This window comes from Lonchura striata, chromosome 13, assembly GCF_050655825.1.
Source record: "Lonchura striata isolate lonStrDom1 chromosome 13, ASM5065582v1, whole genome shotgun sequence".
NCBI lineage: Eukaryota > Metazoa > Chordata > Aves > Passeriformes > Estrildidae > Lonchura > Lonchura striata.
The window spans coordinates 7,152,573-7,172,953 of record NC_140715.1 but is presented as its reverse complement, the minus strand read 5'-3'; the positions used below and the strand labels follow the sequence as shown (position 1 = coordinate 7,172,953).

The following is a 20,381-nucleotide window of genomic DNA, read 5'->3' as shown; positions in this document are numbered from 1 at the left end:
CGTGGTTAAAGAAAATCAGATTAGGCTAAACCCATAAAAGAAAAATGTGATGATACTGGGGAGATGGAAGTACCTTGAAGAACTTGTCTTTTCCTTTTCAAAGGCTTGTTATCATTGTTCTTAAAGCTAACTCCCTACATTTTTCAGCTTGAAGTGGGACTCCTGTCCATGTAAGAGATTTATGTGAAGTAGTTTTAAATGTTTTTCCCAGCCTAAATAATTGACCCCCATTTTGTGCTTCTCTTTTTCATCAGAGGGTGCCATTACTGTGATCTTCCATGTTCATGTGCTAAACCCACTGACTTTTGGGAAAGACATTGCTTCTATATGATACCACTCCTTTTAGTTGTGTAAAGAAATGGCAAAAAGTGGCCTTATGGAGAAAACTGGCAAAAGAGCTATGTGTAGATTGAAACAGTAGTTGAAACAACCCAGTGCTAAAACAGGGCTGTTTTCCTGGTGTCCATTTGGGTTTCTTACATTTCATCAACACCACTTACACTGTAGTGGTGTACAATCTCATTTCTTACCCTGAAAATAACCACAAATTTCTGGATGCTTAGTACTGTGCAGCAGAACAACACCAGTGTCAGAGGAAGAGGGAGTTTTATTTGTGAATTAAAGTTCCAGAAGGAGGTGTAGTTACTTGCAAAGTTGCTAGTGTATTCCATGCTGGCTCCTGGAGGCACCTGCCCTAACATTGAACATGTGTAAGGTCCTGAGGCTTGTATGTGCTATTTGTTCATTAGTCTGTGCTTGCACAGTGATTTTCCATCTGTGCTCAGGTCTGAAAGAGAGATTTACACAAGCTGGACTCTAAGAAACAGAGTTGATTCCTAGAATGTATCACAAGTACAGTTCATCCTCAGAGCATATCAGACTGTATTTAGATGCAGTACAAACCCATATTCATACCTTCTGTCCTTTGATATTTTCTCTGGGCTCCCAAATACATAATGCAGCAATCTGGGTAAATTAAATAAAAATATGAACTTAGCAAGCTTGATTTCCTACAGGCTGAGATGGAAGAAGACACTTTGATAGTTTTTTAGTTTTCATTTTATTAAGAAGCATGCTAGTATTATTGAGTGCATTCAAATATCATTTCTCTTGCAGCTGAGCAGCTATTCAGTGGGAAGGATGACTTTTGTGGTTTCTGAAGTTGTTATAAATATCTCAGGAACTGCTGACTGTTCAAGTCATTCAGGCTTTTCAGTAGCATGTTGCTGATGGGAGAAGATCATCACTGAGTGGGTGAAATTGTATTTGCCTGAAAGTCCAAGGAGCCCATGGAAACCAAAACTTCCTTGCCATGTTTGCCCTATTGAAACTGAGATACCATCTTGTAAAAAGGCATATCACTCCATTACAGCAACATGCCTGTAGGCAAGGCACAATGTGTGAGCATCATTTGTTTGCTCAGAGCCATGACTGTCATTCAGAAATATTGAGAGGTAGCAGTTGGATTTTTTCACACAAATGGTTAAGGGACTTTTCTCAACATCAAATTAGCATTCAAGAGTGAAAATATAGCTTCTGTTTCCTGAGATGCTGAGTTGTAAGAATGAGTAATCGTGATTCCTGGGGGAATTTATTTTGTTTTTTAACTTGAGTGGCACTAGATAAATAGGTTTATCAGTTTTCCACAGAACACTTATATTTAGTAAACTTGAAATGAGATGAATTACAGAGAAGTTACTCCTCTTTCTAGTTTTCTTTAGGAAGGGAATTATTTTAAGGAGGCGTGTGCTATTTATACCTCCTACATAATGCTATACCCTCCAGCTATATTACACAGCGTGGATATGGACAAAACAAGGGATGGCTGTAATTGCTTAAGTGACTGGAGTTTGTCTTTTGTAGTTCTTTTATTCTTTTTCCTATTTAAATTTCTTTGCTCAGTGAAACAGGACATCACTGACTCTTGTGTTAAAAAGTTTCTGATCAGTTTTGTTCAGTGAACAGAAAGTACACCGGAGGATTAGGTCAAGGTTGGGACTCTGACCAGAGGGGCAAAGGAAAGAGGAGTCCAAAGAGGTTCCAGGTTTGGGGCAGCCAATGGAGCACCAGGAATCTGCCATCCAAACCAACTGCTCACCACGTGTGCTGGGTGTGCTGCTCTTAAAAGCAACCCAGAGCAATTCAGAGAATAAGTTCTGAAACTTTATCTCTATATAAATTCTGGATCACTTTAAAGCCTTTTTTATAGCAAATTTTCAGTATAGCAAACTTTCCAAGCTGCATTTCTGAAGCTAATAATGTATGTAAATCAGTTAGTTTCCTTCTTTCACAGAGTTCTCTACATTTTCAGTATTAAATAGTGAAATAATAATCCTTATGTGCCCAGTCCTGTCAATATATCCCTGGGCAGCTTCTCAAAGGCTCCTTGAGTCTCAATCATCTATATTCATTTGCCAGTTCTAATTTTCTGGAAAATTACTGCATATTTCAAGACCACTTCTGTTGTGATACTTAGCCAGATTTAATTCTTTCAGATACTTTATTTCTTAACCTATAATTTGACTTCCCTGAGAGTATTTGAAGATGGGTATGCATATTCAGTTTAGTCCTAAATTTTGGGCTTGAATCACACTCCAAGTATGTCCTCTGTCTCAATCAGGACTCCCTGTCCTGTCCCCTGAAGGCTCTCTATTTGTGGGCTAAATGTCCTTCACAGGAATAAGGACACTCTGTACATAATGGAGCCCAGCTCTTGTGGGTGACAGAGTGCCATCTAATCTTTCCAAATGAAGGTTTCTATTCATTTAAAGCAGAATTTCCCATATGTTTTCACATTTTTTATGTGGTTTGAATTAATTAATTGCATTTTACTTTTCTAGGTAGCAGGACAAATGAAGGCAGCCTAGTGTGATTACAGTTATGTGGGGGGTTTGGGGTTTTTTTTAAGGAAAAAATATAATGAGACCTGTGATAAATGTTAGGAGACTGACCTATAACCACAGCAGGCAGACATTGATAATCAGTGTTTTCTGTGTTATCATCAGTCCAGCTGTTTTGCTAAAGACCCTGAGAAAACTCTCTGGGAACAGCCAGTACTGCAGTACTTCAGCTTGAAGGCTGGAGCTGACGGGGAGGATTTGGACAGAATTCTGAGGACTTCACAGTCAGCATCATGAAGATAAACAATTCTACATAGTGAAGAGTAAAGGAGGTAGAGCAGGCATCACTGTGCTTTTTCTGGCTTTGGTCAGTTCTCTGATATTTTTGTATTAAAGGTTTTTTTCTAGTTTGTTTTTTTTTTTTTTTAACTGATGCTTTTCACCATCTTTTTCTCCCATCATTTTCAATCCTGGTAAAAATATTATGGCATTTACCTGTCTTTGTCTGAAAGATAATTTATTCCACTTTCCTACATTTTTTCTAATGTAACATAGTGCCTTGAGCTTAAGACATTAATGTGGTTCCAGATAATCTCCTAGTCTCATTTGACACGTGATGGCTTAAAAGCACTCTTTATAAAGCAGAATATTACAGTATTAATGTGCAAAGTGAAGGTTATTCTCTCTCTCTCCATCTGATGAATTCTTTGCATGGCTTAAAACAAATGGAGGAGCAAATCATTTTACAGAAATAATGATCATCTTAGAAAAATGATCTGAAGAAATCAATATTTTTCTTTTCCTGACTTTTGTCCCTCCTTATTTGAGTCTAGTTCATGAAGTAATGGAATGTTAAAAATGCTTCAGATAACTTCTGTGGTGATAAATTTTGACACTCTTTCAAATATTGGTTTCATATATTTCCTTTTTGTTAGTTTTCTTGTGCCATATGTACTGCAATATACTATATTTTTTTCATAGCTTGAAAGCAATGTTGCTTTTTTTCTACAAACAAAATCTTTTCAAACCATTTTAGATATGATTTGAAGTATTTCTTGAGTTTCGCTGTTATGTCTCAGAGGAGTAGAACATATGTGGCAAGTTCTCCAGAAACAACCTCTCAAAAGAACATATTAAAGATGAAATATAAGGATTTTTAGATCAAAAGGATAATGATTTTTTAAAAATCTTTACTATGTGATAAATTAATCAGAAGGTATTATAAAGATGTACAAACTTGCGCAAGGAGAGGGAAGGAAGGGAGTGACTTTGAAATCAGTGCAGGCACAGAGCTGTGGAGCAGCAGGCAGAGCTGTGGCAGAGGCACCTGAGCAGATCAGAGTGAGCAGGATGAGGGAAATGAGCTCAAACCCCAGTTGAGCAGATCTGTGTTTGCAGAGGGGCTGGGCTGCTGTGCATGATAATAATCAGAGTGGGGCAGGGGCTCTAAAGAAGCTTTCGGTGCCTCTCAGGCCCTCCTGGTTCTGCCTTCCTGTGATTCCTCTAAAGAACACAAACCCAAAATTATGCTTAAAGCTGAAAGTAATCAGCTAACATACATCAGCATGAACCAAAGTTGTGTATTTCTGACAGGAATTCTAACAGACTTGACTCTATAACTGTGAAAAAAAATGCTATTTAATAAAACCCCAACAGATTTTCAGTGCAACTAGACATATGTATCTAAAAGAAATGCTGGACCAAAACACCTCACACTATGATAATTTCTGTTTCAGATTTCATATGTGAGCATGTATATGACTCATTCATGCTTTAAATACAGTTGTGAATGCATTTATAATTTGGTTAGTGATTATTTTTTGTATTAGAATACAACCATAGTGAAACCTGTTCTAACAGATCTGCTGCAAGAAAAGCCAGCAGCAGGAAAGGAGAGTGTATTGGAGATTCTGACATCAGATTCATAGCTAAGCCATGCCTATACCCCCAAAACAAAGATACACTGTAATTAAATTTATAGTTTTTATTACAGTCTATTTAATTTTCAAGATCTATTTTACTTATTTATGAAAGGCTGAATCTTACAATTCTCTGAGCTGTTATGATGCTTGTGTTGTAACCACAATAGATTGTAATCAAGTTTAGTACATCTCAACATTCAAAGGAACATTCTTGAACATTCTTCAAGAATTGGAAACTAAAATCTTGGTTCTGGAAGTCTGTAAGCTTTAATGAAACAATACTAATGGTATTTCAAAAAGGATTTTGAGAAATAATCAGAGAACAACTTCATTATTATGATTGATCAGTAATAATGAAGGAAAGTTCTAGTTTGCCAATGCTACAAAAATCTGATGGTTGTGGGTCTGGAACCTGGAATAAGCTTGCACAGCTCCAGCAGTGCTCAGGGTACCTGAGTGTAGTCCATACTCCATTTATTTGTGCCCAATAAAGCATTCACCAGTCTGGGAAATGGCTGCAAACCTGATGTAGTTGGTTCTGTTTCCTGATGGTCTGAAAATACTGACTTATCTTTTAAAGACTTTCAGAAGTCTGAGGCATTAAAATGTCAGAGGCAATTTTTTTAATAGACTCTTTCTTATCTAATTGAAACATAAAGTCCAGTAAGTGAATTGTGATAATTTTGTACAGAGTTTCTATGAAAGCTCCATCCCATTAGGTAAATGTGTTTTAGCTGCTGTTACTGAGGTGCTAATACAGAGCCCTTGCCAAGCAGCCCTTTTTAGCAATAAATAGCTAAATTTACATGAACTTAGCTTAAACAGCTAAATTCCTGTATGTTGAACAAGTGCTTGAGTTCTGCTTCAATGAATGAAGTATTTGGAAGAAAAATTATCTCAGGGTAATTTTGTTCCCTAGGGATTCTTGGTCACCCAGGTGTCCTCTCACGTGGGACTGTCATGGGCAGCACCTGAGGGCTTGGATCACACCTGGGGTGGTGTCTGGGGAGCCCCTGAGCATCGCTGCTGTCAGTGGGGGCTGTGCTCCCCCTTCCTCAGTGTTTTCCTGGTTCTTCTCCTCCTCCCCAAAAAGCAAGGCTCTCGTCTCCTCCAAGCATAACACATCTTCCTTTTGATCATGTTCCTCTGGATGTCTTTGCTGCTTGTTTTGCAACTCTTATCTGTCAGGTTTTGGTTCTCACACGTTTTCCTATGTCTTATTTGTCCAACTGTATCACAGCTCTGCTTTGGCCCCTGTGGGGTTATATATTATTTACATACTTCATTGAACTGCATTGCAAAATGCTTCAGCCTTATTGCTGTTGGTGCTTCTTGTGAAGTTAAAATGTGAAAAAGTGTTCCTGTGCTGTTGGTACCTTGTGCCAGTGTTATCTGCAGCTCCTCTGGCAGAAGGCAGGCAGCTGCCTGAGGGATACAGCAGCCCCTGCTTTGGCTGGGCTGTCCCAGCACAAAAGAAAAAAAATTGCTTAAAATGCAGTTTTAAAAACCATTTCTGTTAAATGTTTGCAACCTTTATATAACCCATTTCTGTCTATGGTGTCCAGAAAAGGGAGTGTCACAGGGATGGTGGCCAGGGGCACAGGGACAATGCCACACAGAGCTTTTGCTGTTTGAGGGGTATAGGTTGGGTTAGGAACCAGGGCTAGGTTTGGAGTCCAGCTCTCACTCAAAAGTGCTTTGATTAATACTGTGATTGATACAGCAGGCAAATGTTGTAGCAATAAGTCATAGGACTTTGGTAATATACATAGGAATTGGGTACTGAAGCCTGATTTGTTTGTTTGTTTTTTTAATTTTGTTTTGGTTTTTTGTTGTTTTACCACTTGTGGATTTCTGCCATGCCCATCCCTGTGCATCACTGGTTTATTTTTGTTCAGCTCTGTTCTGAAGTGCTGAACACAGTGTGCCCAGAGTCAGAGCTGAGGCTCCCTGTGATTTCTGCAGCAGAACCTCCCGTGCAGTGCTCCTGCAGCAGCAATGCTGGGTTATCCCACAGCTCCTGGGGCTGAGCAGGGGCCATTAGTCCATTGATTGCTGCTCCTGGCTGCTCTCCTGCATCATGCCGGGGTTGAAACAGACACTCAGGGACTTAGGAAGTAGATGCACAATCTGCACATCTAGCAGGGGGAAGGAAAGAATCGTTTTTGTTCAGACACAGGTGAGTTACGGCTTGTGTGGGCTTGAAGGCTACTGGCAAAAAAGATTTCCCTAGAAAATAACTAGACAGGAAAAATGAGCTGGGTTTCTGAGGATCTGAAGTATAAAATATGCAAATTACAAGAATTTGGCATACTGTCAGGCTTAGACTTTTCCCCTTGATATACAGAATTTGTGTGACCTGCTCAGTCAAGCATCCTATTTGCAATAGATTTTTACAATGAAATTTGCAAGTGGCTTCCTTTTTAATTTTCTCTTCTTTTAGTGTGAGCATTTTCTGACAGGAATTCCAAGTCCAGTTTGGAGCACTATGTTATGCTTTAGACATCTGCATGCTTAAAACTGGAGTGCAAATACAAGATGCCTGTTTGAATAACACAGTGTCACCAGCAGAGTTTGAAAGTGCTGCGAGAGGTGATAGTGCTTCCTTATGCTCCTCTCATCACACATCATGTAGTACATTTGGGCACGTATGTGGGTAGTTCTTTGAAAAAGAATAATAAACAGGTCCAAGATGTGATGTCAGATCTAGTTAATCAGTGTACTAGAAATACATTACCCTAAATCTTGGTTAGGAAAATAGTAATCAAAGTCTTGAGTTTCTTTTCATTTGGAGAGACAGATGGCATATCTGCTTAACGGCAAATATCCAAAAGAATTTTTTTTAAAAAATCCTATCTTTCAAAACATGGCAATCAGAATCATCTTGGAGAGGAACTATTACATTTAATAAGCCATATGTTCAGTGAATTTACTTATTTTGTTCAAAGATGTAGACATAGAATTCACCTCTGTGTCCTTTTGTGTAAATTAACTGCCTTATTCTGTGCTACACAATTAAGGTATTTAACAAAGTTCCAAATGTGCAACATATTATTAGCCAAACACAGCTACTAGTTTTCATGTTGCTGAAATAAATGCATTTAGGTGAACAGTCTGCAGTTTACTAGAATTCCCTCTGTGGAGTTCAGCGTGTTTGAAGATCAGATTGACTGGCAGCTTCCTTGGTATACATAAAACAGATCTAAAATTATTTCAAATAGAAATTCTCTGAGGATTCTATCATCTTTGCCGTTCTGTTGTACTGGAGATGCAGATGTGCCAGACTGTTCTTCAGGATTATAAATGCATTAGTGAAACTCTAATACACTCTCTAACAAATATATGCAGTGCAAGAGGTTTTCTTAGCCATCTTGTACCCACTCATTTTATTTATTTCATGTAATTGGCATGTTGTTCTGCTTTTATAGCTTGTTAAAATGAGATGTGAAAATGGCTGTAGCTAATGGCTGCTGGAAATCTTTTCCCATGGTAGGAAGGAGGGGAAAAAAAAAAGGCATTGCAGATTTTTAAAGCAGAGAGCTCTCCCACCGAGAAGCAAAGATTAAAAAAGATGGATATAATGCATTGCTGTGTGTGGTAGAAGAGAGTTTTAATGACCTTGGATACATAAATGAGCATTGTAGACAGTGTGCAAGGCCTGAAGTGGCACCCTGAGGCAAGGCTGCTCTGGGCTGTGGTGCTGGCACTGAGACAGGTGTGCTGGGAGTGAAGGGGATTTTCTTTCCTTCTGCAGAGAAAATGATAAGAGAATAGGTGGAATGAGGTGTTCTGAATGTCTTCCTTTGCAAAGTGCAGGATTTGGCTCCCAGAAACTTAGACAAGGTGAATGGTGGGCAGCGCTCAGCTCCTCCTTCTCTGGAATCATGGCACTCCAGCCCAGTGGGTGGGCATAAATTAGCATGATTTTATTTGATTTAGCAATGAACTGTTGAGGTCTGGCCAGATAGAAATCCATGTGAATGTCCAGTGTATAGACCACTAGTTTTAAAAGAAAGCTTTCTTGTTTTTCCCCTGGACTACACTGTAGATGCTGTCACATTATTTCATGTTATTTGAATTGTTGTCAGGAGAAGCACGCAGTCTGTCCTGTGATTCTTAAAAAAAGGTTTTTTTAAACTTTAGTGGCATTAGAAAAAAATTTAAGTTGCAGTGCTGCACACCGTTGTTTTAAATGGTCATTCCAGTCTTTACCAGCTCTTGGAACATGAAAGGATTTTAGTTCCAGGATTTGACCTGAGAAAGTGGAAGACAGCAGAGGAACTTTGCTGCATCAGTAATCTTCTCTCTCACTAAGGGTATTGCACTGTTTCACTATATTTAATTAAATGAGTAAACAATCTTTATATTTCCACCCAATCTAGGAACCTGTTGTTCATTCCATGGCAAGACATTAAATTGCAAATAGAAATAAACCCAAAATTTCCTCTTGAAAAAAGCATCTGTTGCAGAACACTTGTTTTCTGGCATCTTATACTTCTTATACAAGAAAAAAAATTGAGTACTTAAACAAAAATTAAGATTCTTTTTTTCCATTATTAAAGCATTTCAGAAGCTGCTGGAAAGGGGTTTGAGTTTTGTTTTGTATATACATATCCTTTTTTTTTTTTTTAATCATTTCAGTGTAGCATTAGATTTCTATACAATAACATAGCACCTGCTAGATATGTTCCAGAGAATGATCACTGTTGTGTGCCCATTCCCATGTAAAATATTGGTAAGATTAAGTATGTCAAACACATTCATCTGCTGCAAATCAGTTTGTCTCAAAAAAGACACGGTTAAATTATATGGAGCCTAATTTTTCTACTGATACACCTTCTGAATTTTATCTGATATACTGTATTTTTCTTCCCCAATAGGTCAAATGAATCATCCTTTACTTTCTCTTTTAGAACAGACAGTAAAAGTAAATTCAGCACATGCCATTTGTGTATAACTGGTGTGATTTACTGCACGGCTGAATATAAAATCATAAAACTTACAGGACATGGTTAATACATAACCATCAAAATAACAGAGTGCAATTCTAAATTTATGAGGCTGAACTTAACACTGAATATCAAATAAGAACCACATTGATTTCTGTAGCGCATGGCTTAAAAACACATTAGGTGGCATAACTGCAAGACAGTACATTGATTTAAGCGTAAAATGCATAGCACTCAATACTTCACCACCTAACGTTTCCCAGTAATGAACAAAGCTGTTGTATATTGATGAAAGGAAAATTATTTGTTTTGTTAGATTATGGTACTCAAGCAGATGCCTTGCTTTTAGGCTGGGTTGGCATAATTGGAATCACTCTTAGTAACAAATGACGTTGGACACCTGAAAGGGAGGGTACACGGTGAACTCTGCATAATGTGTTTTAAGAAATATGTATTTAGTCTGGACTTAATGTAAGTCTGAATTCAGGCACCCTTATTTCAGGGAGGGTACTTTGGCAGGTACAGAAGATTAATTGCATTTTGGAGGCCTCTAATTGCCTTTAAAATGTTAAACATTTGCCTTCCTGAATCATGGCCAGAGTGTAAGTCTATAAATCTCTATCAGCCTTACTCACTGAGTTTTGCCAAAATTACCTCTATTTACATCAGGAAACACACATTTTGCCATATTTTAGACCCCAATACATAAACTGGCTCAGCAAGTAGAGAGTTGACTTTAGTCTAAGGTCCCCAAAACTTAAATTGAATTGACATTGACATTTCCTCTAGATTTAGTCTTAAGTAGAAAATTTTGTGTGGGAGTTGAAATTGGGTCTTTTGAACATGATTTTCTCACAATGCACTATATCCAGAATGGTATCCTTGTCCTTTTTAATGCAAAGGGGACTTGAGGCAGCTCAGCCAGAAGCTCCAGGTGAGCGTGGTGCCTGGGCTGCGCTGGGAGCGGGAGCAGGCAGGAGCTGTGCTGAGTTCTGCCCTTGGTGCCTCGTGTGAGAGTGCTGCTCACCAGCCTGTGAGAGCAGGACAGCAAAAACACCTTGGTCTGAAGGACTTCAACCCTGTAGGACATACAGGTCTGTGTGTTCGCTCCAGCTGTGCACACACACATTTGTGTGTTTTGGATTAATTGTATGAAATGTGGCTACTACCATGTTCAGCCTGTGGCCTCTGGCAGGTTGTGCCCTTTGGGGTGTGTGCATTTCGTAGCTGAAGTGAGCAGATACCAGCTCCAAATCCGTGTTCCACATTCAAAACATTCACAGGGTGCTACGTTGATTGTGAATGTTTTACAAGACAAATTGGATGCAGTGGCGTTCTAGTCTTGCTTACATTTTGGGTTACTTTTTTTTTATCCTGCAAAGTTTAAGTATTAGTCTTCATGACATGCAAAATGGTCTGAGGTGTTGGAGAATAATGTTTTAATCATCATTGACATTTTCAGAGAAGATTAAAATTTAATAAAATTAATTGTCCATTTTTGAATGGCTCACTTTGCTGTTAATCACACACTTCTAGCTTCCCCTGCAGATGGGTATTTCTTTCCTGCAGTGGTTTTTTTTTTACCTTGAAACTCACCTGTAATTATGATAATTGATTAAGTTGTTGGTTATAATCTTTTTCTTCAAATTAATGGAATGTAATTTTAAGTTATGCTTAGTGTGAAATAAACTGCTTTTTTAATCTTGTGAAAGAACCTTTTCTAAATCTGTAGAAATATTTTTCTTTCCCTTTTAAAGGAAAATCTCCAACATCCTTAAAGAATATACCTTACTGGGGTTATATTTAATGGCAAGTATAGAATACATTGTTTTCACTGCTGTGCATCTCTAGTAATATAATTTGAAGTGCTAGGGCCCTTTGCATCCATTTCTGAATCTATTATTAGTTGATTAAATTAACTGGCTGGATCAGTACAGTGAGAAGAGACACAGTAATGATATTACAGAATTAGTATGCTATGATGAATTGTCAGGAAAAGTAACTGTGACAGCCCTGTGGCCATATGCACTTAGCCATGCAATTTATAGTCATTTGAAAAGCCAAGGACTTTTCAGTTTTGGTTAGGAAATTTGTTCTTGCTTTTGACAGAAGTTGAGGGATATGTGAGTCTTGAACAAGAGGGGGTTTACAGTGCCAACGTGAAAAGAAACTAAAGGCTCTCCTCAACTGCTAGCATTTGGATAATTTACAAAGAACAAGCTTCAAAAAAGGATGATTTTATTGTAGCTGTGCCAGTTCTTTTTAGATTATACTATGATAGTGCATAGTATATGTAATAGTGTGGTTCCTTTACGGTTGTAGAAAATAGTGTTGCTTAGGGTCAGGTAAAAGTGAATGCGATCTTGTATCACAATTTCAGTAGTTATGGAGCACCACAAATTTTGGTACAGCAGCAGTAGGGCCTTTTTAGGAGGACAGTAAATACAGCTGGGTTTTATTCTTGCAACTGATTTGAAGCTATTTAAAATGCCTTATTTTGCCTTTATGCAAGTATTTGTATGTAAAATAAAGATTGCCAAACAACATCAAAATTACTGGTAGTTGCAATAGGTAATCAGCATATAAGAGTTGACTCAGGGCCAATGCTGTAGCAATTTCCACTCTTTTCAGCTTGCCCCTGCTTAGTAGCTGGACACTTGGAATTTAAATTTAAAATCTTGCCATTTTCACATTATTGTAGGTTGGCTCTCTCTGTAATATTCTTAATCATTAAACCCAATTACACAAATATATTTTAGTAACAGGCAGAGCCTGAGTGTAAAAGCAAGTGGACTAAGACAAAAGACAGCAGATTGTGTAGCCAACTCATTCTTTTTGTGAGCCTAATAAATTATTTATCAGTAGCACTATGGATCTGTAATCTTTGCTGAACATCAGACTAAAATTCTTGTTAAACTTTATAAAGTGGAGTGTTGTCATTTTTCTTAATATTGGTTATGTCAGTTTAAACTTTTGTAAAGAAAAGGAAAAAATGAAATAGGTTTTTAGTAGTTAAATGATAGGATGTAATTCTTAATCTTACAGGAAACCACTACTGTGGTGGTTACTAACAAGTGTTGATCCCTCCTGGGGCCTCTTCCTGGTCCGTAGGTGCTGGAGATGATGCTTCAGACTGCTCTGTTTGCTGCCTGCTGCCCTGAGAGCAGGACTGCTTCTGTCCTTGTGTCTGCTCCAGCAGATTTGCTTTAGCACATGTTATTTTAAGCTTTGGGAGGAAATGCAATTTTTAATTTTCATAAAATAATTTCACGTTCCAATTTTTATTATAGAAACATTTTCTAGCTGCAGTCTGAGGCTGACCTCTAAAGGTTACTTGGGTCCATGGGTATGACATAACAGTTTCTACACATGATCTGATCAATTCCACTCCTCTCTTCCTCTGCTTTGCTTTCTTTTTCATTAGAAAGTTTCTCTTAGTGTTTGAGTCTTTTCTACCACAGTTGATGCCCGGTCCTTATTTCTTTTTTTTTTAATGAAGAATGGATTTTTCCTTCTGCTTAAAATTTTCTCTCTTAATTTAATTATTAATTAATTTATAATCTTGTGTTTGAGTTTTATTAATTTTTCAGAGTTAATACACTAAGTGAAACATGTAGCAGTAATACATTCAGAAAAATAATGGTCTCACCACTCTTTTCAATAAAAAGAAAAGAATTTTGTTATTTTACTGGTAGAAGTCCAACTATTAATAAATAGTTAAATGCTGCTGTTAATGTTGGTGTTAAGCAGGAAAACCATTTCTACAGTTCCTCAGTTTAAGCAAGTAGTCCCTTGACTTCAAAGTAAAATATCTCAAATACTCAAAAATTTAAATGTTAATAGCTTAAGTACTTTATTTTCTAGACCTAGATAAAGGTATTTTTCAAGCAACAAATGTGTTGTTAGGTCTCTGTATCTGTATGGACTGACCTGTACAGAAGCTTCCTTGAAGTTGTAATACTGATAATGTGGTTGCTGGGGTTTTGGTTTGTGTTTTGCCTTTTCCTTCGTCATCTATTACCATAGTCTGGTAAGGTAATATTTCCATAATTACTGAATTTAACTCTTCAGATATTGATCATCCCATATTTCAGTGACATTTTGGCTTGGTCTCATGCTTTATTTTTGCATTTTGTGAGCTTTGTACTGTTACCTGCATGCAGTCTCTGTAACAAACACTGCAGTCATGTAATCATTTCCTAATCTTCCTGATCTATGTATTCATAACAATTACTACTTAATAACTCTCATGCTTATTTGCAACGGTAAGTTCTGAGTGTTGGAAAAAACTCTAACCAGCCAACAAAAAAACAAACCAAACAAACAAAAAGAACCCCTTCCCCCCATACCACAGTATAACAGAGAAGGTAATATTTCTTTTACGTTGTTCTTTTTGTCAAATTTACATCATCATTATTTTAAAATACTTTTCTTGGTGTTACTATAGAAGCAGCTTCTGAGAATAGATGATCAAAAGTTGCCCTTGCAGGCTGCTGTTGGTTTCAGTGGGTGCTAGTGAGTGTAAGCTAGAATTTAAGCTAAGTAAAATCGAAGAGAGGCCAGAGATGAAATAGATTTTACTTTTTATTTGCCCTGCTTTGTATTGCAGGGACTTTTTACAGTTAGGGTGTTTGATTTGGGGTCATGTTACACTTGGTTGAACTGAAGTGATTAAACTTTGGTTCTGATCTCTGATTGACCCAGTATAAAGGCAGATAACCTTTTAGGATGTTGCTTCTGAGTGTGCATGCAGAAGTGCTTGGTCCTTTTTGTAGTGTGTAGTCAGACTTTGGAGTATTTGTGTTTGGCAGCAACTGTTCATAGACAGAGATCACCATCTAGGAAAGAGCAAAACATTATTTTGTTTAGAAAGAAAACAAAAATGAGCTTTGGTAGTAGAAGCTGTTTGGAATACGGGCAGTGCACCTCAGGAAGCTGTGACAGGCTCCCTGCTGATGGATTTCAGGTGCCATGACCCAGCAAAGAGCCTCTCAACTGTCCAGTGCCTGGACCACGGCGCTAAACACTCCGCAGAAATAACAGCGAGTTCAGGATGCTCTGAAAAAATATTGCCCAGGATATTTTGTCCCCGTGCTCTGTATTTGGAACCTAAAGAGCACTTAAACCTGAGCGGGCTGATGATAGTTGCTCTGAAGAGTCCACTCTTGCTGCCCGTGGAAATGAATGCCTTTGATGTCCGTGCACTGCAGAGAGACGCGGTAAGCAGCTAAATGCCTTAATGCATTCTGCCACCGAGCGATCTAAAAGCTTCCATGTGCATCGTGGAGCTTGTGCAGGAAGGTTTTCACTGTCAGCAAAGCAAAATGAATGCCTTTAGCTTTAAAGTTTAAATGCCTTGCTCAGCAGGGAGCCCAGAGAGATTTGTTCAACTGAAATGAGCTTATAATAAGGCTTTCATCCTAAGATAAGTAAGGACAACATTCAGTAGCTCTGTAGTCCCTCACCAGAAAATACAAATAGCTTTCTCTGTGTGTTATGATGCTTTTATTGTCTTTCATGTGATATGTTGCAATTCATGCTAATAGACATTTTCCATCGTGGGCTGAGGTAACGCCATGTTGTAACTACATTTTGTTTAGAAGTTCAAGAAAATAGGAGTTGCAGCTTACATATTAATTGGTTTGTTTCTTTTACCCCCAGAAATGAGCACTAGGATAATATCTACATGAGGATTTGCAATAGCAAGGTATTTTGAACCATTTAATTGTGCTCAAACTTTACACAGGTTCAAAATGTATTTAGAGAAATTCATAGCAAAAAAAAAAAAAAAAAAAAAAAAGCATCACTGGCTATTAGACATGAAACACCACTCCTGGCTTAGGCAGTCCCAGAGGTGCAGATTGCTTGAGGCTGAGTGTGTGGGAGCTATCCCTATGCTCGCTGCTGCTGGAAATAAGGAACTGGGCAGACTGACCATTTGTCTGACCTGGTGTGGTTGTTTGTGTATTCTCATTCCTCTATCTGCTGATTTTCTAGCCCCACCCCAGTCATAATTATTCCTTCTGCAATCAAGAGGCATGGTTTGATCTGCAGGTTTCAGCTGGGATCATTAAAATAGCACTTATGGCTCGAGCCTCTGTCCACTTTTGTTTTTCGTGTGGTGTTTGTTACAGGGCTTCTGAGTCCCTAATAAGCTGTTAACAAGCTGTCAATTATAGTGCTCATGCAAATTAGTGAATCAGACAGTGAGGGGCTGATGTGTACAGTATGCTATCTCAGAGGAGGTAGACTAAACCCTTCTAATTTTCATCACTGTCCTTGCAAAGCCGTCTTCATAACAGCTATAAAACAGGCATCTTGTCTTTTCCTTTTTATCATGTTTACAAATTGAATATAGTAGTTAAATATCAATTATTACAGGTCATATTTTGTGTTAAATACCAGGCATCTAAAAATAGAACAATGACATTTAGATCCCAAGGACTTCAATGAATCTGTCTTCATGCTGGTTTAAATGTCTTATTTACAATTTGCTGGATTTCTGGGTTCACCAGAAACATCCTGCTTTCATTTCCACTACTGCCTTTGTATTTCCTATTCACTTGTTTTCAATATATCACATTTTTGCTTGAAAATCCATTATTTCTTGGACTCTTTTTAACTCTTCCCCGAGGACTGCAAGCCAGGTATAAGTCTCTGTATACCAGTCATCAAAACTTCTCTGGCTGCTTTTTTTATTTTTTTTCTAAGTAATTCTCAGAAATGAAGTCTCATAGCTCATACTCCTTATCTTGGTCAGGGCTCCCTCAGGAGCATACCATAAACCTAATCTCTTTCAAATTCTCCATCAAAATATCAACATAAATTTATTTGTGTCCCCCTTGGTATCCATTAACTCTTGGAATACTCACCCAATGTCATTTCATACCCTGTGTTCCTCCACTTGGCTGTGTAAGCACAGCTCATTTTGACCTTACTAGTTCCAGTTAAAATTCAAATGCTTCTGGTTTGTGCTTACTACTGCAAATTTTTGTTCATCTCTTTTGAGGAAGTGGAACAAAGTAGCAATTGGTTGACTTTGCTGTTTGACTGGTGAGAGTGAAGACACTGATGGAGTACAAGTATCCAACATCTGACTGTGATGTTTGGCAAGATTTCTCTTGAATAAAAAAAACACTGAAAGATTTTAAATGGAGTCACATAGAAAAAAACTCTACTTTTCTGGCAAATTTTAAGACTAAAATGATCATTTTATCAGTCATCTAAACCCTACTTTTCTGGTGAATTTTAAGGCTAAAATGATCATTTTAGCCTTAAAATTCACCAGAAAAGTAGAGCTTTTTCTATGTGACTCCATTTTCTAAGACCAGAAAAGTAGGGTTTTTTATATGTGTCAAAAGTCTCCTCATTTGTGAGTTTCTCTTAAGTACGTGTGTAATCATAGCTGAGGAGGGGAAAAGGTAGGTAACCTGGGATACAGTTGTGAGTGGAATTAAGTCCATGCCTGATTGTTCTCATCTCAAGTGGAAGTGTAAAAATTTTAGGCACTTGGCACTTCACAGGCAATTATGTTTTATGGAGGACTGCATAAATAAATCAGATATCAAAAGGCACAGTTCTGGCTTTGAAAGGTCCTTTTGAACAGCCAGTTCTATTTGTGGCCTCATACTGGAACGATGTAAATCCTTTTTGTTAGTTGTGCTTTAAAAAGGCAATTGGTGTCCTGGGCTTAAGCCTGTGTTAGGGAACCACAGAGCATTTTAGTTGGGAGGAAGGGCTGGAGATCATCTGGAGGTCACTGTCTTCTTCAGAAAGTCCTTTTTTCATCTTGCCACGTGTCCTCCAGCACTGGACAGACTGAGCCTCCAGCATGGTGAGAGCAGTGGAAGGACCTGTCACCTCAGTGACACAATGATCTGGTCACCCTGACTCAAACCTGTCAGCAACTCTAGGACAGCTGGATCACAATGGAGTCATCTTCCAGCCTGTAATATTTGGCTCTTGAATTTCGAATATTTGAACCCAATTTTAGGAGTACATAGGCATTAATTTAACTAGAGCTAAATACTCTTAACTGTATTCTGCAGAAATTGAGTGGGTAATGTGCCTGCTGACTCGATTCTGCTGCATTAATATCAAGGACTGTTTTTCTTCGTCGAGCTGAATGGAATCAGGATCAAGAGCTAAGTAAAGTTAAACAGGCATTCATATTCATTCAGGAGCAGTACAAAGTATACATTCAACTTGGTGCCATAATTTTCATGTGATATCTGGTAAGCTTATTACTTAGCAAGAGCTATTAGATGAAGTTAGGCTCACAATTACAAGGAGACCCAATCAGGCTTTTGCTTCAGAGAGCATGGATGACTGTAGGAAGCTGATTAGGATATTTGTAGGATATTAGTGGGAGGCTGAGGAGTTGTCATTCCCTTTTCTGAAAAGATGGATTTATTCAAAAAGCTATCTAATTGGATAGATAATTGATTAACTGAGAAATTATATTTTCAACAAAAAGCTGTCACCAGTCTGATAAAAAGCTTGTCCTTTACAGATTTTTGGAATATAGGGACAGATGTCTTCCAGTTATCATTCCCAGCTGGAAGTCTAAGAAACGAAAAAGTTGCAAGAGTATCATACTGTCAGGATGTGTTCAAAATTACTTTTTTTTTTTTTTAAATAGTCAACAACAACTGGCTGCAGCATCTGGCAGTACTGTAGAGTTTTTGAATTGTTAATTCTACCAACTTTAGGTTGGAATAGCATTACAGACTGAAAACAACACGGTTTCTCATTGCTTTTCTTTTTTCTGGAAAACTTGTTTTATTAGTTCCAAATGTGCATGTTCTAGTTAAAACAGGAGCCTTGGTGTTACTGATTAAATGCTTTGGGGCAGCTGGAGGAGCCAGATGTGGTGACAGCAGATGCAGATAGGCAGCAGGAATTGTGTGTCTCCTCTCATCCCCATAGCTGCAGTCCCCGAGGAGCTGCTGCAGGGATCAGTGGCAGTGCTTCACCCTTTGCTCATGGAAATCAGTCTGTGATTGAGCAGGCCTTCTAGTACTTTACAAAAAAAACCCCTAAATACTACTTTTTTGGGGCATTCCACTTTTCTTTTGAATTATCTAGTCCTGTTTATGATGAGTCTCTGGAGTCTAGTGCTTCATATTCTTATGTTCTATGTTATTGTGGCTGCTTTTCATGCATATGCTAATTCCCATTTCATATCCAGCCATCAAATGTGTATATAGTTCAAAGCACAAGTTGAAAGGCCAAATTTGAAAGTTTGGTTTAGTTTTTGTTGGTTTTTTTTCTCCTGTTAAACCATTATTTAAAATTTCACAGGCAGAGTCTGAATGCCTTGCTGTAAATCAAAATTAGCTGTGTTCAAATGAGTAAAGTTTGAATAGAGATTAAGAGAAGTAATAGACAACGTAAGGAATGTTCTGAAAAAATAAATGTTATAGAATCTCCCTTTAATTTTTCACAGAGAGGTACTTAGCTCTAAAGACATTAACAAAAAAAAATACAAGCTTAACTTGACAACATTAGGGGTTTTATATGTTTTACACTTCTTGAACATGGACTGAATCAGCTGTGGTAAACATATTTATTAGCATTCAATTTATTTCCCAGTGTCTTGAAGGAACCATGCTAATGTTTGGACTTCTTAGTTTGTTTTGATTTCATAGCAGGAAATGGTATCCACGTAAGTGAGCATGCACTGAACAGCAATAAATCATTATTTCTCAGATGACCAATATCAGCAGGAATCTCATACCCTTCCCTGCTGGAGATGATTTCTAAATTCATTGAATAATTATTGGTGCTGCTTTTCATATGTGACAAACATTTTCTCTCTGATTCTCTCAAGTCTTACAGTGATGTTCACACACAACCCAACATGCAGGGATTCTTATTTTTGGGATGTGGTAAAAGGAAGAATAAGGAACCTACATATATTTTAAAATAATATCTTATGAAATACTGGGAACTTTGTACTATGCAGTATAAGGAAAAAAGAAATCTGATTCAGATGATTTTAATAACTTTTTAAACGCTATGGTTTATCAAAATGCAGATATTTTATTGAAATGTTAATATTCATGTATTATCACAAACTGTTTCTGTCATGAAAAATAATGTTGTCAATTTTAAATTATCATAACAAAAACACAGTGGTACAGGGTAAAGTGTCTCTACTGAATACAGAATTCAAGGAAGCTCCCAAGGTTTTAGCAGCAATTATGCAGATGGGAATGATCAATGTCTGCATAAAACTTTATCTTTTGCTGTAGCTCTAACACCAATTGTATAAGTGTCTTTTGGAGAACAGCAATTGTCTTTTAATCCGGATCAGAAAAGCAATCTGAATTCCAGCTGGGCTGTGTGTCCCTGATCACAAAGCAGGGATGGGGAACTGGAGGCTCTGGGGCTGAGGAGGCTGAATTTGCCCAGATCCACGGGATGTTCATTCACTTCAGCATCAGCACCACGGATCTGCTACCAGCTAGAACTGGGGAAAAGCGATTGGTTCTCAAAATAAAATTAAAAACAGTTTGTCACAATTTAAAAATAGATCTATTATAAATGTTAGTAAAGTCCATAACATCTTTGCCTGTCAGAACAGTAGAGCAAATTACTTCTTCATTAATCAAAGGGTTAATTGAATTTTTAAATAAAACACTGCAGAAGTTCTCTGTGGAAGTGAG

At 37.8% G+C, this 20,381-nt stretch overlaps 1 protein-coding gene across 21 annotated transcripts in view; it reads left to right on the top strand.

Moving 5' to 3' along the window:
• TENM2 (teneurin transmembrane protein 2) overlaps positions 1 to 20,381 on the top strand; it is a 1,518,527-nt gene that overhangs the window by 1,080,498 nt on the left and 417,648 nt on the right. Inside the window, exon 1 of one of the 21 annotated variants that reach the window (XM_085591022.1) lies at positions 106 to 14,930. The exons of the other annotated variants lie outside the window; for them this stretch is intronic. The gene's annotated coding sequence lies outside the window, so the exon portion shown is untranslated. Of the gene's footprint in view, positions 1 to 105; positions 14,931 to 20,381 lie in introns of those variants that run through there. 21 annotated transcript variants of the gene reach the window in all.